The sequence below is a fragment of the Callorhinus ursinus genome, unplaced genomic scaffold (assembly GCF_003265705.2).
Source record: "Callorhinus ursinus isolate GAN/ISIS: 27379988/994484 unplaced genomic scaffold, GSC_fseal_2.0 scaffold4, whole genome shotgun sequence".
Lineage (NCBI taxonomy): Eukaryota > Metazoa > Chordata > Mammalia > Carnivora > Otariidae > Callorhinus > Callorhinus ursinus.
The window spans coordinates 123144508-123169461 of record NW_027397066.1 but is presented as its reverse complement, the minus strand read 5'-3'; the positions used below and the strand labels follow the sequence as shown (position 1 = coordinate 123169461).

The 24954-nt window shown below is 38.1% G+C and overlaps 1 pseudogene; it reads right to left on the bottom strand.

The window, feature by feature from the left end:
• Positions 1-15695: 15695 nt before the first annotated feature.
• On the bottom strand, positions 15696-16378 carry LOC112825885 (jupiter microtubule associated homolog 1 pseudogene; annotated as a pseudogene).
• Between the last annotated feature and the right edge of the window lie 8576 nt (positions 16379-24954).

Here is a 24954-nt window from a genome sequence, read left to right as displayed (position 1 = left end):
AATTTTTCCTTTGATTCTGCCTCCCAGCATTCAGAACTTGATGTATGTATTTTCTCTTTTGCAGCACATCATTTCTTTTGCTAAAATTCTTTGAGTTTTTCTTTGCAAAAAGCCATGGAAATTTACCAGAGTAAATCATAGATCATTGCTGTAATTGACTCCAACAAACTGAAATTGCACAAGAAAATGAATGTACAAATTAAAAAAAATTGGCAGGTCTAGTAATTATTTTAAGTATTGTTTAGTCCCAAGGAGCAATGAGAAATAAGTTATGATTTGAGTTTTATATAGTATAAGAAAATGAGGCTTTGAAGTACTAACAGTTCAGAAACTCTCACAATCCCTGTCTAAAACAAAGATCTCTGTCTTCTGCAGTGTTTTCCCGAATTAGAAACCTATGTTTACCAGCTGCTGTAAATCACTTTTTCCTTTATTATAGCATTTGACACTATGATACCTTCAAGTGGGTGTTACTTATCTTGGGAGGGGTGGGGAATGTTGAATGAATATGAGAGGGATTATAGCTATTTAACAACAGTTTGCAAAGGTTCCAGGGTTCTAGGGAGGGAGCAGGAAGTATTAATTTGAAAACAGTTTGCAAAGCGAAAAAGAAGACAGAAGAAAAAAGCATTTTATTTCCTAATCTGTTTGGATTACCTCTAAGGAGATGAGTAATGAATGAAATTTGGGGTTAGTACACAGGAAGGGCTCTTAAGAGGCAGTCTAGACTTTAGGCTATCTTTTTCTTTTACAAAACTCCTCCTGAATTTTTTTTTTTTTTAGAGAAAGTTCTCTGCCACATTCTTACACACTTTGAAGGAAAAGGAATTAAGAAACTCTAACAGTCTCATGTCTAATAAACTTCATCAAAATTGTTTTCTTTGAAATATGTTTTTTTTTTAACTTCTCAGATTGCAATTTGTGTTTCATAGGATTTGTAGTCATTTTACATCTTGGATTTGTACAGTTTACTTTTCTGTGTGTTTTAAAAAAATTGGTCCAAGTCACTTTAAATTCTAAAATACTTTGCAAAGTCACTACCCTTTACTTTAAAATTTCAAGTTGTGTGTTAAGTTAGCCATATTTCTCTAAGCTTTCGACATAGGTATCACTCTGTTGTCATTGGTACATTTTAAACTACTTTTGGGAAAGATTTTCTAATAATGTTAGGTCTTCCATATATCTTTCAGGGTAGTTATGAAAGTTTAAATGTAGGATTCACTTAAGATGGGTCTATCAAGGAAGGATGAATCCTCTGTATATCTCCTTAACTCCAGTGCTACATAAAAGAAGGAAAACAGTTTTAAAAAAAGAAATTTGTTTGGGATGCCTGGGTGGCTCATTTGTTAAGCGTCTGCCTTCAGTTCAGATCATGATCTCAGGGTCCTGGGATCAAGTCCTGGATCAGACTCCCTGCTCAGCGGGGAGCCTGTTTCTCCCTCTGCCTCTCCCGCTCCCCCCCACCCCCGCTCCCTCTCTGTCTCTGTCTCTCTGACAAATAAATAAATAAATCTTAAATAAAAAAAGAAATTTGTTTATGTAATTCCTGTGAATAATATACACGAATACATTGCAGACCCTGGTGAGCAATTACAAAAATTTCCTTACTGATCCCCTGAGCTTGGAAGCCAACTGCATTTCCTTTTCCTTAACAACTTCCACACTCCAGGGGATGGCTCTCACCTTACTGTCTTCCAAGCACTTTAGACAACAGAATTTGTCACCTGCACTTGGCCTTTTACCTCAAGCTACCTTGGAGGCTATTTTCTGCTGCTGTAGAAAATCAGATTTTCCTTGATGAGCATTTTTGCCTGGCTGTGGAATGGGTGGGACTTCTCCCAGAAATGAGTATTTATTCTAACTTAGTTACCAGGAGGCCCAGTTTCCTTGACTACCATGTCTCCATGGAGGCCGTGTGCAAGGCCTTTCCCTGGATTCCTTAGTTGCCTCTATTCCAAAGAGCTAGTTACCTAGTAGTTGGAAGGTTCCGGGCTGCTGCTTCTTTTTGTTCCTATCCCATTCCCACGGATTGCAATTTATCCCCTTGATGAAAGTTTTACATACTTACACACAAATAATAAACTTGTGTACCAGCTTGCTACTTAAAAAAAGCTCCTCCATCGGGGAATGGCTCTATAAATTTTGGTGTGTGTGTTTGCTGAATAGTATGCAACCCATGAAAATCCAGAGTTTCTAGTAACTCAGAAAAATGGTTGTGTTAACCTAAGTGAGGAAAGCAGGATGCAAAATCATATGTACATTATGACCACAGCCATGTTACAAAAGAACTCTGCTGCCTTCTAAAAAGTTTATGCCTAGAGAAAGTCTGAAAGAAAATTTAGTAAAAGCAAATTCACCTCTTTTCATTAATTGTTTTCAAAATTTTTGTAATGGATGTATCACTCTAAAAGGTAAATAAAAATTCAGTATTTTCCCCTTTAAACAGAGCTTACTAATCATTATTAGATTCCCTTTTGCTTTTCCATAACTTGAAGGAGAAATTCCTCATTCTATAAGTGATGTAGATAGGTGTGAGAAGTAGAGAGGAAAAGGTATATAAATAAAAGTAATGTTTTAGTTCACCAAATTTCGTAAGAAGTGTATAGACTAATACTTATTTAATGAATATCTCAGTGATTGAAATGATTCAGTAGAAAGCTGCTTATAACTTCTTACTTTAAGTAATTTTACTTTCCAGTCTTGGTTCTGACAAGAGACGGTCTAGTTTCAAATAAAGCACTTTTTTTTTATTAGTTTCAGAGGTAGAATTCAGTGATTCATCAGTTGCATATAATACCCAGTGCTCATTACATCACGTGCCCTCCTTAATGTCCATCACCCAGTTACACCCTGTCCCCCGCACCTCTCTCCCCTCTAGCAACCCTCAGTTTGTTTCCTATGATTAAGAGTCTCTTATGGTTTGCCTCCCTCTCAATTTTCATCTTATTTTTCCTCCATTCCTCTATGTTCATCTGTCTTGTTTCTTAAATTCCACATATGAGTGAAATCATATGGTATTTGTCTTTCTCTGACTGACTTATTTCACTGACCATAATACCCTCTAGTTCCATCCACATCATTGCAAAAGATAAGATTTCATTATTTTTGATGGCTGGGTAATATTCCTGTGTGTGTTTGTGTGTGTGTGTGTGTGTGTGTGTGTCTGTTGATGGACATCTGGGCTCTTTCCATAGTTTGGCTATTGTGGACATTGCTGCTATAAACATTGGGATGCATGTGCACCTCCGAATCACTATATTTGTATCCTTTGGATAAATACCTAGTAGTGCAACTGCTGGGTCATAGGGTATAGCTCTATTTTTAACTTTATTCATGTAAATGTAGAAAAATTGTTGAAGACTTTAATCTGATATGCTGTGTTTTATTTGTGATCATCAAATCTTAATCTAGGATAAATTCTCCAATTCAGAAATGTAGAAATTGAAACGCTGAGAGCAGAGGGATTTGCCACAGTGAGTGGCAGTGCTGAGCCTAGAATGCACATCTCCAGACTACCATTGGAGTGCCTTTCCCAGCATGACTCTGTGTCTCCTAGAAGCCAAACAAAATTCAGAGTCTTCTTTGGTCTGGAACAATTTTAGTTTTGCATTGCTGTTTCATCTGACATGCAAAGTATCAGAGCCAACGAATATGAGAAGATCAGTTTTCCATATGTCTGCTCTTCCAAAACTAACATGCACTGGCAGTTGAAGCACCAGAACAATTCAGTGCTCAGTAATGGGGCAAGACCCTCTTTCTAACATGAATCACCTGAGCAGCATGCTTGCAGACAATGACCACATGCTGTTTGTACCAAGGAATGGGAAGTGAACTTGGGAAAGTTTATTTCCAAAAATGCAGATGTCAACAGACAGTTAATAAAGAGACCTTGTGGGAAATAATTCCCTCTCTAGCCTTTGTGCTTCTTTCCAATGTAGAGCTAAGGAAGGGGATGGGCACATATTCTGGCTTCCATTTTTTTTGTGTGTGTGTTATAACACTGCTTTGGATGCTGCCCTGTCTATTACTGCTTCAAAAAAACACAATTCCTAATGGAAAAACATTATTTTGACTGGTTGGGAAGAAGTTTGCATTTTCTGTCTCTTTAGAAGATGGGGAATAAGAAGAGCATTTATTGAGGGAAACGTGACATGCCTCACATTGCTCTGTGTTTGGCAGTTTCTTGATAAAACTATGCAGCCTTGGGATTTGTGCACTTGATGCCAAGATTATATCAGTAATTTCAAAGGTGTATATTTCTATGTTATCATTTTAAACAGGGCTCTCTGCATTTCTGCCCTTATGGAAGCTTCATAAATTAAAGTGGAGTGGGTTTTTTTTTTCATATCACCTTTAAGAACATTTGAAAACTTACAAAAACGCTTTTCAGATATGTTGTATCGTGTATTTCTTATAACACTCCTCTGGGAGTATGTATCATTATTTGTAGAGAAAAGATGCAGGAAAACTAAATTGCAGCTAAAAATTGGCAGTACAACGTGGTCTTCCCATGGCCTCTGATCTCAAATTCCTTGTCCTTTCCCTATCTCCTATGATTTATGGCCCCTCTGCTGGAGGGTCCCCATTCCATTTACAGCATAAAAATTCACTAAAACTTTTACACTTTGTGTAACAAAGCTCTTCTGAAATTGTACTTCATTGCTTGTGTGAGTCTGTATAATCTGCATCTTTCACTGTGAGGGAAGGAGTAATGGAGCAATAATAACTTTAGAAGTTTCTCCTGCGGTAATTTTTTTTGTGTAAGATTTGATTCATTTTGCTATGTTTAAGCCCTGCAAATATTTATAAAATGGTGGTTGAATAATGGCTTTTGTTAGAAATATCTGTTCATTCTGATTCAATTCATATTTTTTTTAATGTGTGGTAAGCACAGACTTAATAAGACAGAATAGTGGTATTTTAAACTTATTTTTTTTAATGTGTGGTAAGCACAGACTTAATAAGACAGAATAGTGGTATTTTAAACTTAGGTTTTCTGTTTCCTTGCTCAGGTAAGTTTTTGGCCATCAGGAAGAAGGGCGCTATCATTTGTTTTCGTAGAACAGTCCATTGTTTCTGTTCTTGATAATGTACTTTAGACTATGATCTGAGTCAGTAATTGCTGGATACATGTGTGTGTGTATAAACATTTATTATATATATGTATATATATATATATTTTCTCTCTAACTCTGTGAACCTGGCATAAATGAAAAATTATGATGCTACTTGTCTACCTTCTACCATACTGCTCTTCAATACCATTTTTCTTTTTGTACCCCTTTTCTCATTCAAAAAATCTTTATGGAGAATCAACTGTGAAACCTGGACACGGAAGAGAGAGTGACTTGCCCAAGATCTCATGGCTAATAAGTGACATGGTCAGAACTTGAATAAAGCCTGTCTGGTTAAAAGCCACAGTCTTAACTGCTAAGAGTGACATGTGACATTATGACATGTGGTGTGTGTGTGTGTGTGTGTGTGTGTGTGTGTGTGTGTGTGTGTGTGAGGAAGGGAAGGAGGGAAGGAGAGAGGGAGAAGAGAGAGAGAGAGTGTGTTGAAAAGAACCCATAAAACACAGTCTTCCCTCTCCTAGTCCTTTCAAAGGGCAAGTTAGGAGTCATGCAGTGTTGCCTAGACATATATAATGTCAAGAAAATAGGGCTTCGTAGCATTTCAGTGGGAGAACATGGATACATGTAAGTGAGGTGAATCACTTTTAGTGAAAAAGAGACATTTTCTTAGTGACCTTTATTTTCTAACATTTCTTTTTAAGATTTTATTTATTTATTTGACAGAGAGAGAGACAGGAGAGAGGGAACACAAGCAGGGGGAGTGGGAGAGGGAGAAGCAGGCTTCCCGCGGAGCAGGGAGCCCGATGTGGGGCTCCATCCCAGGACCCTGGGACCATGACCTGAGCCGGAGGCAGACGCTTAACGACTGAGCCACCCAGGCGCCCCTATTTTCTAACTTTTGACAAATTTTTAATCCTTAGTATTTCAAAAACTTGAAGCATACAGTGATTGAAAATGACTTCATAATTTTATGCTGGAAAAATGTTGGGAACACAGAGGGATCTTTCTCCTCTGCAAAGATCTCAGTGCTAAGTGTTATGGAGAGAATATCATACAAAATGTGAACATACTCTGACTTATTTGCCCTACATCAGGGCAAAAGGAGGAAGACTGGCCCTAACTCAGTGTACCTCTTAATGTGATCTACAGATTGGTGCTGCTGACCCGACTGATTGTAAACCGCTTGTGACCAGACAGATACAAACATTGAGAGTGCTTAGAAACATTTGGGTAATTGGAAGAAATTTGAAAGTGTAATTTTATGCCTGTTGAATCTAGTGGTAGAAACAATGGCATTTTCTGTGCCTTTTGTTTTTATTTTCTTGTTTTCTCTAATTCATTGAGGTATAATTGACAGATGAAATTGTATATATTTAAAGTGTACAACCTGATGATTTGACATATGTATATGTTGTGAAGTGATTACCATGATCAAGTTAATTAACATGTCCATCACCTCACACAGTTATCATTTTTTTTTTTTTAGTGAGAAACTTAAGATTTAAGATTTCTCTTAGCAAAGTATACAATATGGTATTATTTATTTATTTTTATTATATTTGTATTACTATTTTTAGAGAGGGAGAGAGAGAGTGTGGTGGGGAGGGGCAGACGGAGAGAGAGAATCCCAAACAGACTCCATGCCCGGCATAGAGCCCCATGGTGGGCTTGATTTCACAACCCTGAGATCGTGACTGAAATCAAAGAGTCTGGTGCTTAACTGACTGAGCCACCCAGGCACTCCATGAGATAGTATTATTAACTGTAACTGCTACACTGTACATTAGATTCCCCAGAATTTATTCATTTTATAACTGAAGCCTAGTACTCTTTGGCTAGCATCTCCATGTCTCCTCTACCCCTCAGCCCCTGGTAACCACTATTCTATTCTCTGTTTCTGTGAGGGTTTTTTGGTTTTTGTTTTTTTTAAGATTTCATTTGTAAGTGAGATCATATAGTATTTGTCTTTTCTCTTGTTTATTTCACTTAGCATAGTGTCTTCTAAGTTCATCCATGTTGTTGCAAATGGCAGGATTTCCTTCTTTCTCATGGCTGAATAATATTCTATTATATATATATTCGTATGTATGTGTATAGATATCAACATATGTATATACATATAATGCACATATATCACATTTATGTCTATCATATTTTCTTTATCCATTCATCTGCTAATGAATACTTGGCTATTTCCATATCTTGGCTATTTTGGATAGTGCTGCAGTGAACATGGATGTTTTTATTTACTTTTTCTGGTAATTCATCTCTGTTTTATTTTGCAAAAATGTCTGCTTATTTTGGATTGAAAATTTAAAAAAAGCAAACTAGTTTTCTACTACAGATAGTTTGAGAACATTACACTAAACCACAATCAAGTTTGTTATTGAACTGAAAATAATGTGTTTTAAAAACACACAGACTATAAAATACCAGATTTAAATATGTAAATTGCAGCATTAGATATTTTTCAAAACTTGGCCAACTAGGTGAATAAGATCCAAAGGATTCTGGGGTTTGCAACCACATGGAGGCAATTTTTGCTTAATTCTCATGAGAAATTTTGACAAAAACTTGGGAGAGGCCAAGCCTTACTAACTAGCCTACCAATTGAGTGTCTTCACAAAGATATCATGAGGATATCTTTGCTTAGTTTCTCACCCAAGGAACTGTTGTATAAATATCCATTTATTCATCCATTCATTTGTTCATTCATTCATTCATTCATTCATTCAGTGACTGTTGGGCACCTTGTAATGCCCAGCACCACTCTCTGTGTATTAGAATGTGCTAAGGGAATAATATGAGGGGTTGTCTGTATACATACAAACATTTTTAGAGAGGATTTAAATGTAACCTCTTTGAGTTCCTTGAGTGTCCCTTGAAGATCTCAGTCCGACTAAGCACATTTACAAAATGTTCTTAGCTGACTGAACTTCAGCCATGCTTTTCCTATTCCCCTGGCCCCATTATCTGTCACTCCAGTTTTTTCAGCTTCTGCCTTAGGAATGGACCCAGAAGATAACAAATGGGGCAGGACAATGGGAATCAAAGAAGAATGCAAAAGCTAAAGCTGGGCCACGGTAGCAGAAGCAACCTTCTCTGCAAAAGTTGTTGGCTTTGGCAAGTAGGTGTGGGAGGTGTGAGACCCCTGAGGACAAAGCAGCCTACGTGCACACCAGGTCGTTTTAACATAAAGTTAGCAACATATGTGTAACATAGAAATTAAACAGGACCTTATTGCTGAATCAGCCAGTTTGATTCTCCATCAGGCAGAGAAAGCAAGATCACAGTGCAATTCCTGCTAGAATCCCATTTGGTAAAACATAACCTCTAACATTCTGCTGAGTGATCTTTTGGGAGCTCTAAAGACATAACATGCCTTTAGAAAATAACACAATCTTTCCCTTTCGTTTTGACTTCCTTTTATTTTATTTATCTTGATTTATCACTGATAGGTTTGTTGTTATCATAAAAGAGAAAGTTTCCATCATAGATGGCATTCATGATGCTAAGTTGTAAAATAGCATGTTCTACTGATGGATGTCCAGATAGCATTGAGTGGGGGAGGCTTAATCATTCAGTCTCTGTCAGCAATTAGGCTGGATTCATAAACAAGAACACATGTGGAGACTGTGGTATTGACTAGAACAGCTAGGTACTTTTTAGCAAGGTTTACAAGGTCTTGATTTTTCTCCACGTGATGTGTATGGGAGAAGTTGGGGAGGTCAAGAGGAAATAAGCGTAAGTCAAAGGGAGACTTGTAAAATAAACAGCAACATCTGGCAAATGACTTCCTCCCATGCACATAGGAAAGACTCATTCGGGGCAGTGACTGAGAAATGTTTTTCTTGGCAACATGTTAGCTTAATGTCCATCCGATTTAGGAATGAGGTTTGCTTAGGGTTGTAATACTTCTCTTGCCAATGGTGTGGACTCTAAGGCTTGATGCTCATAATAGCAGCCATCCATTTGGCCATTCTTAAGAATCATTAGGTTTACTCTGAAGTGTTTTCAAAAGATATTTAAACATCAAAGCCTCGTAATTCTTCCTTATCTAAACTTTTATTTATATCTTCTTAGTGCACTACATTATTTACACTGGAGAGGTCTGGTGCTGCATTTCTCTTTGCTCAATTAATAAAAAGAACATTAAATTCTAACGATTCCATATATCACCTCAGACATACCAATACGTACAATCCCTTTGTAATTTCTTGATGTGTAACTATTCACATTAAATGATCAAGAATAAATTTAATATGCAATAATTTGATATTTTATATCTCAGCACTGGCTTTACAAAGGGTGCTTTCAAGGCCTTTTCTTACCAAAATAGACAGATTTTTATTGTTTTTGCAGACTAAAAAAAAAAAAAAGTAAAACATGCATATATTAGGAAAATAAAACAGAAGCTTATAGAATAAAAAACTTTGAGATCTTTCATCTAGGTCATATCAAATACAATTCCATGTTGAGTTTGTGCAAACTCAGATATGAAGTATTAAAATTTATTATTTTCCTATGGTATTCACTATCTTTAGGTTAATATAAAGATAGGACAACTTTATAATTCCATTATGGGACTTGTGTAATTTGCTTCTCCATGCCGTGGTGATTGAGAGGTGTTTTCTCAGTTCTGGGGAAGGGCACATTCCTCTGAGGGGCTCAGTGGGATAGAATGTCCACCAAATTTCACATCTCGTTGCTCTTCCCTTCCTCCCATTTCTGTCACTGCCATTTATGAAAAGCAGATGGAAACAATGTGATTTACACATAGAATAATTCTATTTAATGTTATGGGAAATGTAGATGTCTTAGTTTGGGGGGTTTTATGACGATGTTGTTTTTTTAGGTGCAAGTCTTTCACATAGTGAAACCATCTGCTCTTCTGAAGCCATGTAATTCTTAACGCAGGACTCTTTGACAGGCTCGTGGACTTCAGGTGGGAATCTATCCATGACCTACAAGGGAGAGAGAAAAGTCCTGGGATTTCCAGTGGTGGAATTTATCAGAGTAGCCATTATCTGAATAGCAGGCCTACCGGGAACTAAGTAGGATTGCTCAGCAATCCTACATGAGTGAGAAAAACTGTCAGAGTCATACATGTAAGTTAGCCATCCCCACCCACTGTTAGAAAAAACAGTGTAAAGAGTATAACTTACCTTCTTTTTAAAAAAATATTTTATTTATTTATTTGAGAGAGAGAGAGAGAGCACGAGTGGGGGTGGGAGGGGCAGAGGGAGAAGTTGGCTCTGAACAGGGAACCGATGTGGGGCTAGATCCCAGGACCCTGAGATCATGACCTGAGCCTAAGGCAGATGCTTAACCAACTGAGCCACCCAGGTGCCCATTTTTATAAATTTTTTAAATGAATTTCTTTCTTCTTCTTTTTTTTTTTTTCTTTAATTAGAGAGAGAAAGCAGAAGCGGGAGGAGAGGAGGGTAAGAAGGAGAAGCAGACTCCCTGCCGATGCAGGGCTCGATCCCAGGACGCTGGGATCATGACCTGAGCCAAAGGCAGACACTTAACTGACTGAGCCCCCCAGGTGCCCTATAATTTACCTTCTTGAAGAGACTAGGGTGGAATTTAGAGGAGGGAGAGACTATCTCTACCTGGTGACATTTGACACAAGGAGTAGCTTTTGAGTGAGTGAGTGAGGGGTTGGGGGAGGAATTTAGAAGAGCATCCCATGAAGAGGAAATCACATTCAGTGGTCACTTATTTTTTTAAATGACAGGAGGCCCTGTGCTCCTGAGTATCTCCCTCCAGAATTCCAGACCCATGTGGTCGACAGGCCACTGCAGTCCTTCCTGGGGTATATCACAAGTAACGTATATTGGTTATGGCACATGAGAACAGAAATAGACTTGAGTAAAGTTTTTATAGGGATCCAGGGCTCATTAACCTGAAGGGGGGGGAATGCAGCTATAAGAAGGCAAGGGAACCAAGGTTTGGTTGGTGGTCTGGGTCTTTTTGGCTTGCCTCTGCTCCTTGTTTACAATGGGAGATTGACTTTCTCTGCGCTGCTGTGAAGGGGGCAGGCAGTTTACGGCTTCCCCATTGCTCATGGGTTTACATATACCAGCTACGTGAAGAGATTGAGTAAATTCTCTCTTGGACTTTATTCCTCCTAACGAAGGCTAGCAAAGAGTCAAAGTAGTCTACATCATTATCTCAACCACTAACCTATAACACGGAACAAAGTAATCAGCGAAAAAATATGTAGATGGTAGGTCAAATTTTGGGGCCATTGACAAAGAGGTAGGGGGAAGTTGCATTTTGTCTGAAAGATCAGCATGTACTCTGGCAGTGGTTTAATTCTTGCCTAATGAATATAGGTGAGCAGCCTGGGGGTGTGGCTTCCTGTGACATGACGTGTTCTAGGAAGGTTAGCTGCAGAGGAATAGGGAAGAATGGAACTGGGCATGCACCCGGGGGGCAGGATTGGCAAATGTAAGATTGTTTCCTAGTTCTAGAAGATACGCATTCTGGCCCTTTTACTAAGCCACAGGTAGAAAGGACAAGGCAGACAATTAGGCACCATAGAGATTGTGCAAAATGAGGACTTAGTTTTAGCAAATGGCTGTCAAAGTGAACTAAAGTATGATGTTTAAGGACTGACGGGTCCCAGGTCCTGAGACATAACTCACCCCACAAGCTCATGTGAAGAGAAGAGGGCTTGGGGATCTGGGAACAAGAGTGGGGTGGGGGTGTTTGGGAGGGTGGGAGAGGGGTCAGTGTGGGGGCATCTGAGGAGTGTCCTATAAATGGATAATAAAGGCTTCTGACTTTATTCACAAGAGCATTTCTTGGTGAGCTGAGAAAAATATGGGAGATTTTTGTATTTCTATGCTTCACTAGTCAAGATCAAGGGAGACACAATCTGAAAAGTTACTTCCGTATCAATTTACACATAATTTGTCAAAAACACAAACAGTGAGTTGACTCTTACCTTGTCATTGACATACATAATAACCCAGAGACAGTTTCTTCTACATAAAATGCAAAACTGCAACCAGAAAACTGATAATCATCAGTAAATGGTAGAGAGAAAAAGCCTTATTTCAGTGGAGAATTCCCAAATTGATATTTTCACTTTTGAAAAAACTACGACCAAAGACACCTGTTTTGAGTAACTGTTTCCCTTCCCTCCCTTGTGCCCACAGTTTGATTTTTTTCTTTTTCTGAAGGAGATGGTAATGAACATACATGTTGAAATGGAATCTGTATGTTTACATTTCCTATTTCTTTAACAGTTTCCTCTGTTATTTCTTTCTTGGACTCCATATTCCTTGTTAATGCTGAATACCAGAATATCTGCCTTTCCTCTAAGCCTTGAAGGCTCCCAGTTAGATCCCATAACCTTCATGAAGCCTTTTTTTTAGCTATTCTACCATCCCTCAGAATTTTCCAGAATGCTTTTTTTTCTTCGTAGTCATTACTACACATCTTAGTACTTGATTTTATGTATTTTATGTAAGCCGTTCTTCTTCCCCCCCCGAGACTGTCAGATTCCAAATCTTTGTTCTATGCTGATCTCTGTCTTTTAATGGAGAATGTCTACTTTTCTCTTGTCTCAGGTGAATGTCCCACTTCCCCTTGAATCTCGCATTAGTGTTCCAGAACCCAGTTCCCTATACTTGAGTCCCTTCCAGAAGAGCCCATAGGGCCTAACAGTGCATTTCTAATGCCAGTCTCATGGAATCTTGCCTAAATTTACATAATATATTTTTTTCACCTTCCTGCCCCTTCTCAGTCTCTTTACCACTCATTCCACCTATTTGAACATGTGACTTTTTAGAGCCTGAGTTAGGAGAAAGTCACCCTCCTTCCTGCTCTTTCACTCTCTCACCACCACACTTACAACACTCTGACACCAGATGTGTGGGGGTTTTCTCACACCAAGCAATTCCCTCTAACATCAGTTGGGTGTCCTAAAATTTAACTCAATTCTGACACTGTCTACCTGGAGAAGGCATCAGTTCCCACAGGTTAAGGGCTCAGTCCTGCAAGAATGCCCCCCACTTCACACTCTGATCACAAGTACTAGGTTCCTAGGTTACCCACAACTTTTGTCCAGCTTGGCTCTGTATCAGAGGTTCCCATGACCTCCTCCCCCCTCGGATTCGATTGTTGGCTAGAACAGCTTGCAGAACTCAGGGAAACACTTATACTTACCAGTTTATTATATAATAATAGATATGATAAAAGATACAGATCAACAGCCAGATGAAGAGATATGTAGGGCAAGATGTGTGGGAAGGGGCACGGAGCTTCCATGACTTCTCTGGGTATGCCACTTTCCCAACACCCAGAAGCTCTATGAACCTTGTACTTTTGGGATTTTTATGAAGGCTTCATCGCATAAGCTTGATCGAGCCTTAACTCCATTTCCAGTCCTTGTTCCCTCTGGAGAATGGGTGGTAGGGCCAGAAGTTCTGAGCTTCTAATCATGGGTTGGTTTTTCTGGTGACCAGTCTCCACCCAGGAGCCCACCAAAAGTCAGTTCACTAGAACAAAAGATACCGACTATCACCCAGGAAACTTCAAGGAATTTAGGAACTCTGTGTCAGGGACTGGGGTCAAAGACCAAATATGAGAACAAAAGGTACTTCTAGTGTTCTTAACACTTGGGAAATTACATGGGTTTTAGGAGCCCGGTGCCAGGAACCAGGGGCTAATACACATATTTTCTCTTTCACAGAACTCAGATTATCCCCCCAAGGCAAGTTTTCTAGACTCTTGACTATAGTCCTCCTTGATCTGATGCTTCGTGCCACCTATATTTTGTCTTTTAATGATCTTTTAATATTTTCCCCTATATTGTTGCTATTTGGGTCTATGCCTCTTCTCTGCTACAATATTTAATCTCCTATTTATGGCCACTATGTGAGAAAAACACTGTTTTTTCTCCATTTTACAAATGCCAGAACAGAAGCTTTAATAAATGGCATCATGCCCGGTGCCAACCCCCTCATAGATGGTAGAGAAATGATTCAAATCTAGGTCCTCTTTCCCCTGTATCACAGAGAAAGGGATCAGAGAAGCTCCACAGGTCAGACGTGGATCTCCTCACTGAGAAAATGCAGCTGTGGAGAAGCCTTTCTTGCTGTGTGGATAATCCTCATAGTTGATAGATACTTAAGAGTGGCCTTGACAGTGATGTTCAGCTTTTTAAAGTAATGGATTTCATTGTGTTACTAAGATGAAAATATAATTCTAGTTAACATTTGGATACTTGTGGGAACTTAGCTTTCTGAATGTGTAATTTTGGAAGGAAACTGATCTGAAATAGGGATCTCAGCTTGCTTTATTTACGTTCTTTCCTATTGGTTATTTGAAGGGACATAAACTACCTGAATTTCAGATTGTCCCCAGGAGAATATTTGTTATAAAAATGTTGTGGGAAAAGGTCACTATGACTTAGAGAACCCACATTTTGGGCTGGGGAGAGTATTTAGAGCTAATTTCCTAAGGAATTATTGTTTCCCATTGAAAGGAAAGTTCAAAAGTGTCTCATTATTTTTCATTTAATCTTACCCAGAATGTCCAATATCCAGTTCCCTATCATCTGCAGTTATCACAGTATGTCATTTTAATTTAAGGGGGAGGATATATACATAGTATATGCAAATGATCTCTCTATAGCATCATTGTGGCTCTATATGCACTTAGGAAATTTGTTTTAGTTGTTAAATCTTTGACTAATCAGTATGTCTGTGTTCAAAACACAAAACTGCAAACTTATGCTACAGGGTGATAAAAGGGGCATCCTGAATTTGGGTTTGTTGAGGGGAATTAAAATTAGATTTGTCAAGGGGGAATTTATAGATTTCATAACATGCTGAAGATTATCATGTAGTAAGAATTGAACATGACTGTAAGACAATCGAAATAATATTAATTTATGTTTAAGTATAGAGTTAATATTAAAACAGACATAAATATAGAAGATATTGTATATTTACAGTCTCTTTCAGCTCTAAAAATGTCAGTAACAATAACTGATATTTGTGCAAAGAAGATGGAGAAGGAATAGCCAGAGAGAGAGAAGGAAAACCAGAAGAGTGAACATCAGTAGAGTCTAGGGGAAAGGGTGTTTTAAGGAGAAGAATTTCCTAGCAGTCTTGAATATAATGTACAATATAATGTAGCAAAGAACTCTTAGAACTGTAAGACATCAAAGTACTTAATGAGTATAGTTGCATTGGAGTGTTAAGGGACAAAGTCACATCAGATGGACTGAGGAATGTGTAAGTGGCAAATAATGGAATCAATGAGTAAGAAATATTTTGAGGGCGCCTGGGTGGCTCAGTCGTTAAGCGTCTGCCTTCAGCTCGGGTCATGATCCCAGGGTCCCGGGATCGAGTCCCACATCGGGCTCCCTGCTCAGTGGGAAGCCTGCTTCTCCCTCTCCCACTCCCGCGCTGCTTGTGTTCCCTCTCTCACTGTGTCTCTATCTGTCAAATAAATAAATAAAATCTTTAAAAAAAATATTTTGAGAATGTTTTTGTAAAGAATAAAAGATATCTTGAAAGGAGTCTAGAGAACATGTAGATTAATGAAAGTTTATTAGTTTTAATTTTTGTTTTTTTACTTATTTTTTTTTTGTTTTTGTTTTAAAGTGCTTCTTTTTTAATGAAACAAATCCAAAAGTTGTATAGTCAGGCTCAAGTTGTGCAGTTCACAAGCATGGAGAAAACAAACAAACAAAACGACAGAGTTCAAGAGAATTGGAGCTAACCCAGGATGAGGCTGGACTTGCCACCAGGGGGGTTTCTTCAGGATGGCACCGGGGCTGGAGCCACTGGGCTGGGCACAGGGGCAGCGGGCACGGGCTTCTCCTCACTCTGCCCCAGGCTGGCCTGCAAGTCTGTGTCCACGTTTTCATGAATGTCACCTTCTCCCTTCAGATCTAAGAAGTCTCCAGCATTTGCTTCAGAAGAGTTCCTTCTCTGGGGTCCAGATGACTCAGAATCTTCTCTGCCACCACTAGAGTTGGCACCTGCTGACTTGGCCCATGAAGGAGGATTTTCCTCAGGTGTCCCAAAGATGCTAGATGCCGTTTTGTGTCTCCTCACAGGCTGTTCTGCTGGTTCATCAAAGCCTAATGAAAAATTGGATCCACCGCCTGGAGGCCCCAAAACCCGGGAGCTATTCCTGCTGTTGGGATCGACTCCCTTGAAGGTGGTGGTGGTGGTCATGGTGCTGAAGAGCGAGGTAGGCTGGAGCGGGAGCAGAGTGCTGAAAGGGTCAGGTCCGAGGGGCGCACAGGTGCTCCCCACCTGACTGCCAGCGACTGCTGCAGGAGCCTCTGCCCTATTTACTTATTTTTTTAAGATTTTATTTTTATTTACTTGAGAGAGCGGGGGTTGGCACTGGGCATGACACCATTTATTAAAGCTTCTGTTCTGGCATTGTAAAACGGAGACAACAGTGTTTTTCTCACATAGTGGCCATAAATAAGAGTATGCATGAGCAGGGGGAGGGGCAGACAGAGAGGGAGAAGCAGACTCTGGGCTGATCATGGACCCTGATATGGGGCTCCATCCCAAACCCTGAGATCATGACCTGAGCCAAAGTCAGCCACTTAGCCAACTGAGGCAGCCAGGCACCCCTAATTTTTATTTTTTTTTTGTTTATTTGTTAATGGAAAAGACTTGAAATATTTAAAAGCCAATGTCAAGGATCCATTTGTTGGGGGGAGTTGAATATTAAGGAGAGAAAAAGATAATCCATGGTTCCTGAGGTGCCTGAGTGGGTGAATGAGGAGAGCATTGAAAGCAAAGTGAAAGCTTTGGCCTTATGGAATGCCAAAGTCAACTTCTTCACTGTCTGAGGAAGGAAGGGTAAGAATAGTTGCAGGGAGATTTGTATACTGGTAATGCGTAGCTAGGGAATCGGCAATAATGTAACTGGAACGTGTAGACCACAGAATCTAAACCTGAAAAGCAGACAGTTTAGAAAGATCAATGAAGTTGTGGAAGAACGGTCACAGCAAGCAGACTAGATGCAAAAGAGGTTATGACCAGAGTGGGGTGTCAAACTAGTGCTTTTGGGACCAGAGCAATTCTGGATGATGACCAGGTTGCAGGTGTTGGAAAGTGGCCAAGATGCCATTGTCCATATGGCTGTTGAGGTCCTCCACGGAGATGAGAATGGTGGCAAAGCCTGGTGGATGAAAGTGAATGGATGAAGGAGCTGAAGCCAGGAGGGGCAGGGAGTAGGAGAAAGTTGTGAAGTCAACAGGTGTGGGCCCCCACAGAGCAGGATGTTTTACTAGAAAGGAGGACAGCAACTGGGAAGAAGGAAGGCAGCAAGTTCACTTCTCAACTCTGTGTCCTTGGAGTGTGTGAGAATAAGGAGTCATCACTGCAGAAGTTTGCAGAGAAAGTTGTATTTTAGGGAAATGTTTGGGTTCAGGTATGGTAAAGAGATGGGGAAACATTTAGAGAAGGTTGTAGAGAGTTTGTTGATTTTGGAACAAGAATTCTAGATGACATAGTGGGTAGATGTAGGGGAGGGCAGTTCTGAGGCCTAAGGAAGTATAGTTATTATGGGCAGATGGTGTGTTAGAGCGGTGGCTCCCAAATTATAATGTGTATCCAAATGGCCTTGTTCAAATGCAGATTGTTCTTCAGTTAATGGGGGCGGTGAGAATTGAGATTCTGCTTTGCTTAGCTTCCTTCCTTCCTTCCTTCCTTCCTTCCTTCCTTCCTTCCTTCCTTCCTTCCTCTTTTTCTCTTCCTTTTTTCTCTTTTCTTTCTTTCTTTTTGAGATTCTGCATTTCTAACAAGCTCCTAGGGAATGTCAATGCTATTGGCCTCAGATAAGTACTTTCTCAAGCAATTAAAGAACACTTTTTTTACAGGTTTCCTGTGCTGTCCACAAGTAGAGCATCCCTATATGAAATCTTTTGTAAACCAAAATGCTTAAAGTGAAGAAGCAATTAACATTAATTTATATGGAAAAGTTTTGAGCATTCCCAGACCCCCAAAATAACCTCTCACGCTTTTCTGATACCTTGGAACACATCTTGCTAACGGATGCAGAAAATAAATCTAGATAAAGCACAGATACTCAGCGACACAGTTCAAGGCTTTGGTGGCTGGACGCTGAGATGCTGAGTGTAGTTCCTGGGGAAGGATGTTGGCAGGGCGGCTATGGCCGTGGGGGTTTGTGCTGCCGCCATAGTGGCTTGCTGCAAAACAAATGCTGAATGCTGTTTTTACTTTTCACTTTTTTTCGTAAAAGCAAAATTAACGCTTCAGATTTCTTTTGTTAGTGAAAACAGGCACTTATCTAGGTCTTTCATAAAAGCAAAGTGGTGTAATGTGAATTTTCAACAAGTGGGGGATACCTGTATTTGGGGGAGAGGGAAGGGAATACACTTTTGATGTTGACTGGTGAAATTAGGGATCATATACATTAACATTTATTATAGTTATTATATCTCAGAGGCTCTTTATATGCATTATATATATAAACTCATATAAATCCTCCCAGTAACCCTTTGAAATAAGTGCTGTTATTACTCCCTTTTACAGATGGGTAAACAAGGCACTTGTTCAAGGCTGTCCAGCTGGTAGTGGTAGAGCCCAGGCCATGTTGACCAGAGTTGCCCTGTTTTGCTATTTACAAGAGGCATGGAAGTTGTTTCAAGAGTCTGTATGAGAAGAGTGAACATTGGGGCTAGTGGTTAGAGGTTTTTTTCTCTCTTGGTAGATGCTTTAGAAATTTTTGAATAAAAGAATACAGTACTTCATTGTTACAAAAATTCGGTGGAGTGTACAGGGTGTAACTTCTTAGATAGGAATTTGCAGTGATTTTCCCCCCACTTTTTGTTAACTTCTATTTTCACAAACATGTGAATATAGTTCTAAATTTAAATTAGTAGCTGTAATTATTTATGTACTCACTAAATGCAGTCATGTGTTTATTGATTCTCCCAGATCTTGCTTGTGGGTTGGAAGCAGGATGGGGGCAAAGAACCTTAGTGCTCCTCTGTTCCACCATTTTACACTTGGTTAAATAAAGATAAAGATTCTTATGTATTGTCTGGCCAACCTTAGTGCCTATTTGTGGGTGAACACTTTGATACTTGTAAAAGCTCCCTTCTTGAAGAGCTTGTGGGTACACAGAAGAATTCTAGAAACTGAAATCATACTCACGACAGCTGGAACGTACTATCTCCCTCTCCATCAAGTTGGCAAGCTAGTCCTATTCTTTTGGCAGACTGATCACATTCTTTCCAGTTTGGCTTTCACTAGATATCTTCCTAAGGGAATCTACAAAGAAAGTAAGGAATAGAAAGATTCTTAATCTTTCATGAAGAAAAATTCAAGTATCTTCTTTTTTTTTCAAGACCTTAACTCATTTATAAAGGTGGTATTGCCTAAAGAAGGAGATTCAAGTGAGGATTGAAACTCACTGTAGTGAAAGAGACCATGCTTGAATTCAGATAATATTTAGCTAGAAATTTCTTATTGTTGGTCTTATACCTTAAAGGCAAAGGACTTATAGGGGTTTCAAAGCTCATATTTCATTATTAAATAATCTGGTCTTAGGTCTCTGCTAGAAAGCAGTTCATAGATTAAAAGAACGGTGACCCAAGAATTGTTTAATAATAAAGATGTTGGTGTCAATATTCAGTTTTAGATCAGTCACATTTCTAAAATCAAACTCTGGAAAGACTAAGTGGAATGAAACGTGTGGACATTAGGTAGACAATTTCCTTTGGAAAGTACCCTCTGGCTCCTCTTTGGTCACTTTCTGCCTGGAGCAGTATATCAAACACCTCTGCACATTGTCTTTATGAATGGCAACTTCAGCCTTTAGAATTGTTTACTGCAATAAACAAGTTTTAAGGGGAATGATATACATACCTTTGATCACTAGTGATACTATGTGAAGAGTGTGTAATTTTGTTAATGTTGATACTCAAACTAATGCTCTGTTTATTTAAAGGATATCTTGTTGTTTTTATTGGGCACCGTTATCTTCTGCTTAGAACAGTCCAAAGCCTCTTAGCTCCCTTCCCATTTTCCGCTCTTACTCTCTACAATCCATTCTCCATACAGCAACCATAGAACTTTAAAAAACAAACGCCCCCCCCATACATCACATCCCATTCTTGCTTGTCTTAAACTTTATAATATTTTATCTTTGCAGTTAGAACAAAATCCAAACTCTTATGTGATGTGATCCCTAATTAATTCTCCAACTTTTCTTATACCCGTCTCCCTTTGGTCTCATCATGGCAGCCCCGACGACTGGCTTTGGCTTGTTCCTGCACTGGGGTCATTGCATTTGCTCCCTCCTACCTGGAATCCTCCTTTCCAGATCTTCATGCATTTCACCCTAAGTATTTTTGGAATCCTCAGATTGTTAGATTTTAGACAATACCTCAATGTAATACAAACTAAGTGCCATGATTATTTAGTTTTTGTTTTGTTGTTACAGTATCTACTTTGTAACAATGTTTAGTATTTTTGAGGCGTCATAAAACGTCCTAAAACTTTAAAATTTTTATCCCTTTTGATAGTATATTTTTAAAATAATATATAGTATGCACATCTACATGTTTTTTAGATTTGGATATATGCATATCTACATCTTAGGGAATAGAATTTATTATAATAAATGAACCATTTCTTGATGACTCAGGGTCATTACTATATAAAATTGTTATTATGGTCTAATATAAGAATGTTCTCTGGGACTGCCGAGGATCTCTGCCCTTTCACTAAATTACCCCATGCTGCATTTTGAGTTCTAAGATCTGTTTGTTTATAGTTCTATTAAAAAACAAATTTATTCCTCCCTTTTTAGCTATGTCAGCTAATATTTTTATTTTCTTCCCATAACTCTCCCCAGCTCTACTCCCCCTTTCTAGTATTTTGCTTTTATTATATTATGTCTTAGAGAAACAGATTACTGTGCCAAATAAAATTGTGCCCAAAATAAGGGAAAGTGGCTCGAAGTCACTTAAGTTCATTTTTACAAGTGAAGTACACACAGATCAGTGCAAGGAGTTGCTTATATGCAGTTTGGCTTTTGCAGGTGTTTTTCATTTTATTTTAGATTTTTGACTATGTGACTATTTCATTGTTACATGAGAGCTGATAAGAGCCATGTGACTATTCTTATTTTCATTTTTTTTAAAGTTCCATATGATTTTGGTCCTGTAATTATCTTGTGCTTTTGATCAAAATTGGCTGTGAATTTTAAAAACTCATTTATTTTTCCAGCTTTATTGAAATATAATTGACATATTACATATAAGTTTAAGGTGTACAGTGTGATGATTTGACATATATAAATATTGCAAAATGTTTAGCACAATAAGGAAAGTTAACACATCCTTCACATAACTGCCATATTGTTGTTATGGTGAGAACATTAAACTTTTACTCTCATAGTAACTTTAAAATGTACAATACAGTATTGTTAATTACCATGCTGTGTATTATATCCTGGGAACTTATTCATCTTATTCATCTTATATCAGAAATTTTGTACCCTTTGATCAACATGTCTCATTTGCCCCAATCCTCAGCCCCTGGCAACCGCCATTCTACTATCTATTTTTGTGAGTTTGATGTTTTTAGACTCTACATAGGAGTGAGATCATGCAATATTTGTCTTTTCTGTCTGCCTTATTTCATTAGCCTAATGCCCTCAAAGTCCATCCATGTTGTTACAAATGGAAGGATTCCCTCTTTCTCATGACTGAATAATACTCCATTATTTCACATCTTCTTTATCCATTCATCTGTTGTTGATGAACATTTAGGTTATTTCAATATCTTGGCTATTGTGAACAATGCAACAATGAACATGGGAATGCAGACAGCTCTTTGAGATCCTGATTTCATTTTCTTTGGGTATATATACCCAGAAATAGGATTGCTGGATCATATGGTAGCTCTATTTTTAATGTTTTAAGGATCCTCCATGCTGTTTTCCACAGTGGCTGCACCGGTTTGCATTCCCACCAACAGTGCACCAGGGTTCCCTTTTCTCCACATCCTTGGTGGTATTTATTTTTCTCCCTTCTTTTAAATAGCATTTTAACGGATGTGGGATTATATTTCATTGTGGCTTTGATTTGCATTTCCTTGATGATTAATTGAGCATCTTTTCATGGACTTGTTGGCCATTTGTATGTCTTCTTTGGAAAAATATCTATTTGCATTTTCTGCCCATTTTTAAATCAGATTTTTCTTTTGCTATTGAGTTGTAGGAGTTGCTTATATATTTTAAATGTTAACCCCTTATCAGATGGATACTTTGCAAATATTTTCTTCCATTCTGTAGGTTGTCTTTTCATTTTGTTGATGGTTTCTTCTGCTGTGCAGAAGCTTTTTAGTTTGATGTAGTCCTACTTGTTTAGTTTTGTTTTTGTTGCTTGTGTTTTTGGTGTCATATCCAAAAAAATCATTACCAAGATCAATGTCAAGGAGATTTCTTCCTGTTTTCTTCTAGGAGTGTTATGATTTCAGGTCTTACATTTAAGTCTCTGACCCATTTTGAGTTGATTTTTTGGGATTGGGTTAAGATAGGGGTCCAGTTTCATTCTTTTGCATGTGGATATCTGGTTTTCCCAGCATCGTTTACTGAAAAGACTATTATTTCTCTATTGCGTATTGTTAGCTTCCTTGTCAAGATTAGTTGAGCATATATCTATGAGCTCATTTCTGGGCTCTTGATTCTGTTCCATTGGTCTGTGTGTCTTAGTTTATGCCAGTACTATACTTGTTTGATTACTATAGCTTTGTAATATAGTTTGAAATCAGGAGGCATGATGTCTCCAGCTTTGTTCTTTCTCAAGATGACTTTAGCTATTTGTGGTCTTCTGTGGTTCCATACAAATTTTAGAATTGTTTTCTTCTATTTCTTCGAAAAATGCCCTTGGAATTTTGGTAGGGATTGCACTGAATCTCTAGATGGCTTTGGGTAGTATGGACATTTTAACAATATCAAGTTCTTTGATCCATGAACACATATCTTTCCATTTATTTGTGTCTTCTTCAGTTTCTTTCATCAGTGTCTTATGGTGTTCAGTGTATAAATATTTCACTTCCTTGGTTAAATTTATTCCTAAGAATTTTATTGCTTTTAATGCCATTTTAAGTGGGATTGTTTTCCTTAATTCTCTTTCAGATAGTCCATTGTTAGTGTATAGAAATGCAACACATTTTTGAATTTGATCATATAGTACAATCTCATTTCAAAAAAGTACAGATTTGACCACAGTAATTAGTCCTCCTAGAGAGAATATCTATAAAAAAGCATCAGTGAAATCTCTTGGATCTTCAAATACACATGTTTTATAAATTAATCAATATTATTTGTGAAGCATACATCAGGTAATCAACTATTGCCCAACATCATATTCCACAGGGTAAAATTTAAACACTGTCTTAGAATCTGGGCTACAGACATAGTTTAAGCTATTGCTCTAAAATATGTAGGCCAATTTGGTGCTTCATTTTGAATTCATATAGCATTTTTTTTTTTTTTTACTGAAGACATTCTTTACTTATCTTAATTTACCTGTAATACACTAAGAAATAAAGCAGGTGGTAATACATCTGATTTCATAGAAAAGTAAAGTGGACTTAATATCAAATGGTGGAGAAGCACCACAGAAATTTTGTAGATATAACGGAAGAAAAAGAACTTTTAAAAACCACATTTTAAAATAATTCTCTTAAATATAAGTCAGTAGGCTTGTATGTTCACTTCTTGGTTTAAATTCTTCATTAAAGTTGCAGTCAGTCATAGTTGAAGGCAGTACCTTAATGCTCATTCCAGAGTCACGGAAAAGTCATTCCCTCAAAAAAAAAAAATCACTAACGGGTCATAAACATAGTAAGACAGTCTTTGGAGGTTAAAGACAGAAGAAATAAATGCAGCTTAAAACTTTATTTAATTGTTTAGTCATGTATATTAAAATAATTCTTTATCAGCTCTCAGCGTTCATAAGTATTCTCTCAAGCAGTATGCTTCAGTCATAAGAACATCTAATTCCTTGCTTCTGCAAAGGTAAAATTATTCTTGGAAACTTTCCTGAAGAGTGTATTTTTAAGAACTGTTCCCATTTCTTTCCGTTTGCATTTACTTAAGGTAGGGAGTGGTGGATGAGGAGAAAATAAAGATCAAGTGTTGGATGAATCTCAGCTTAACATTGTTATATATAAGGTGGAGGAGACGGGTCTCCACTGCATTTCCTGTTCTCAATGACCTGGAGGCATTTCTCTGTCTAGTTATCATCCTGTAACAGCTCCTTTCTTGCCAGGTCATTAAGATCCCCTACAAGCCTCTGTGACAAGCTCTGCCTTTCAGGAACTCAAGATTAATACTTTAGGGAGAGTTTGGGAATTCCTTGTTATCAAATTGATCTATGAGAGTTTTTCTTTATCCACTGGTGTCAGGAATGCAGGGTTGCTGTAGAGTAAGTCAAGCTAACATAAACACGCACATACACACTTTTAAAATTCATTCTCTCTAGCGTTTTTCTTTTCTTATTTACATAAATGGTTAATTGTTTCCTTATGAGATTAGTTTGTGTTAAAGAAAAATGAAATGCAACTCTGTGTTAGACTAGGACTGATACTGTAGGTTGAAGTAATATTTCAGTTTGATTTAGATAATGTTGATGTTACCCTAAGGTGATTTTTCTATCAAATCTCCAGAAATCTTCTTAATTGACTGGAGGTGTCTTTAAATCAAGTATTTTTCTTTTCTACACCTCGCTTTTATTAGTGGAGAGAACCATGAAAGGGTAGACATGATCTTTGAGAAAGCCACTTCACCTTGCTGGGCTTTGGTTACTCTCTCCTAAGGGAAAATTTTGGCTTAGATGATTGCT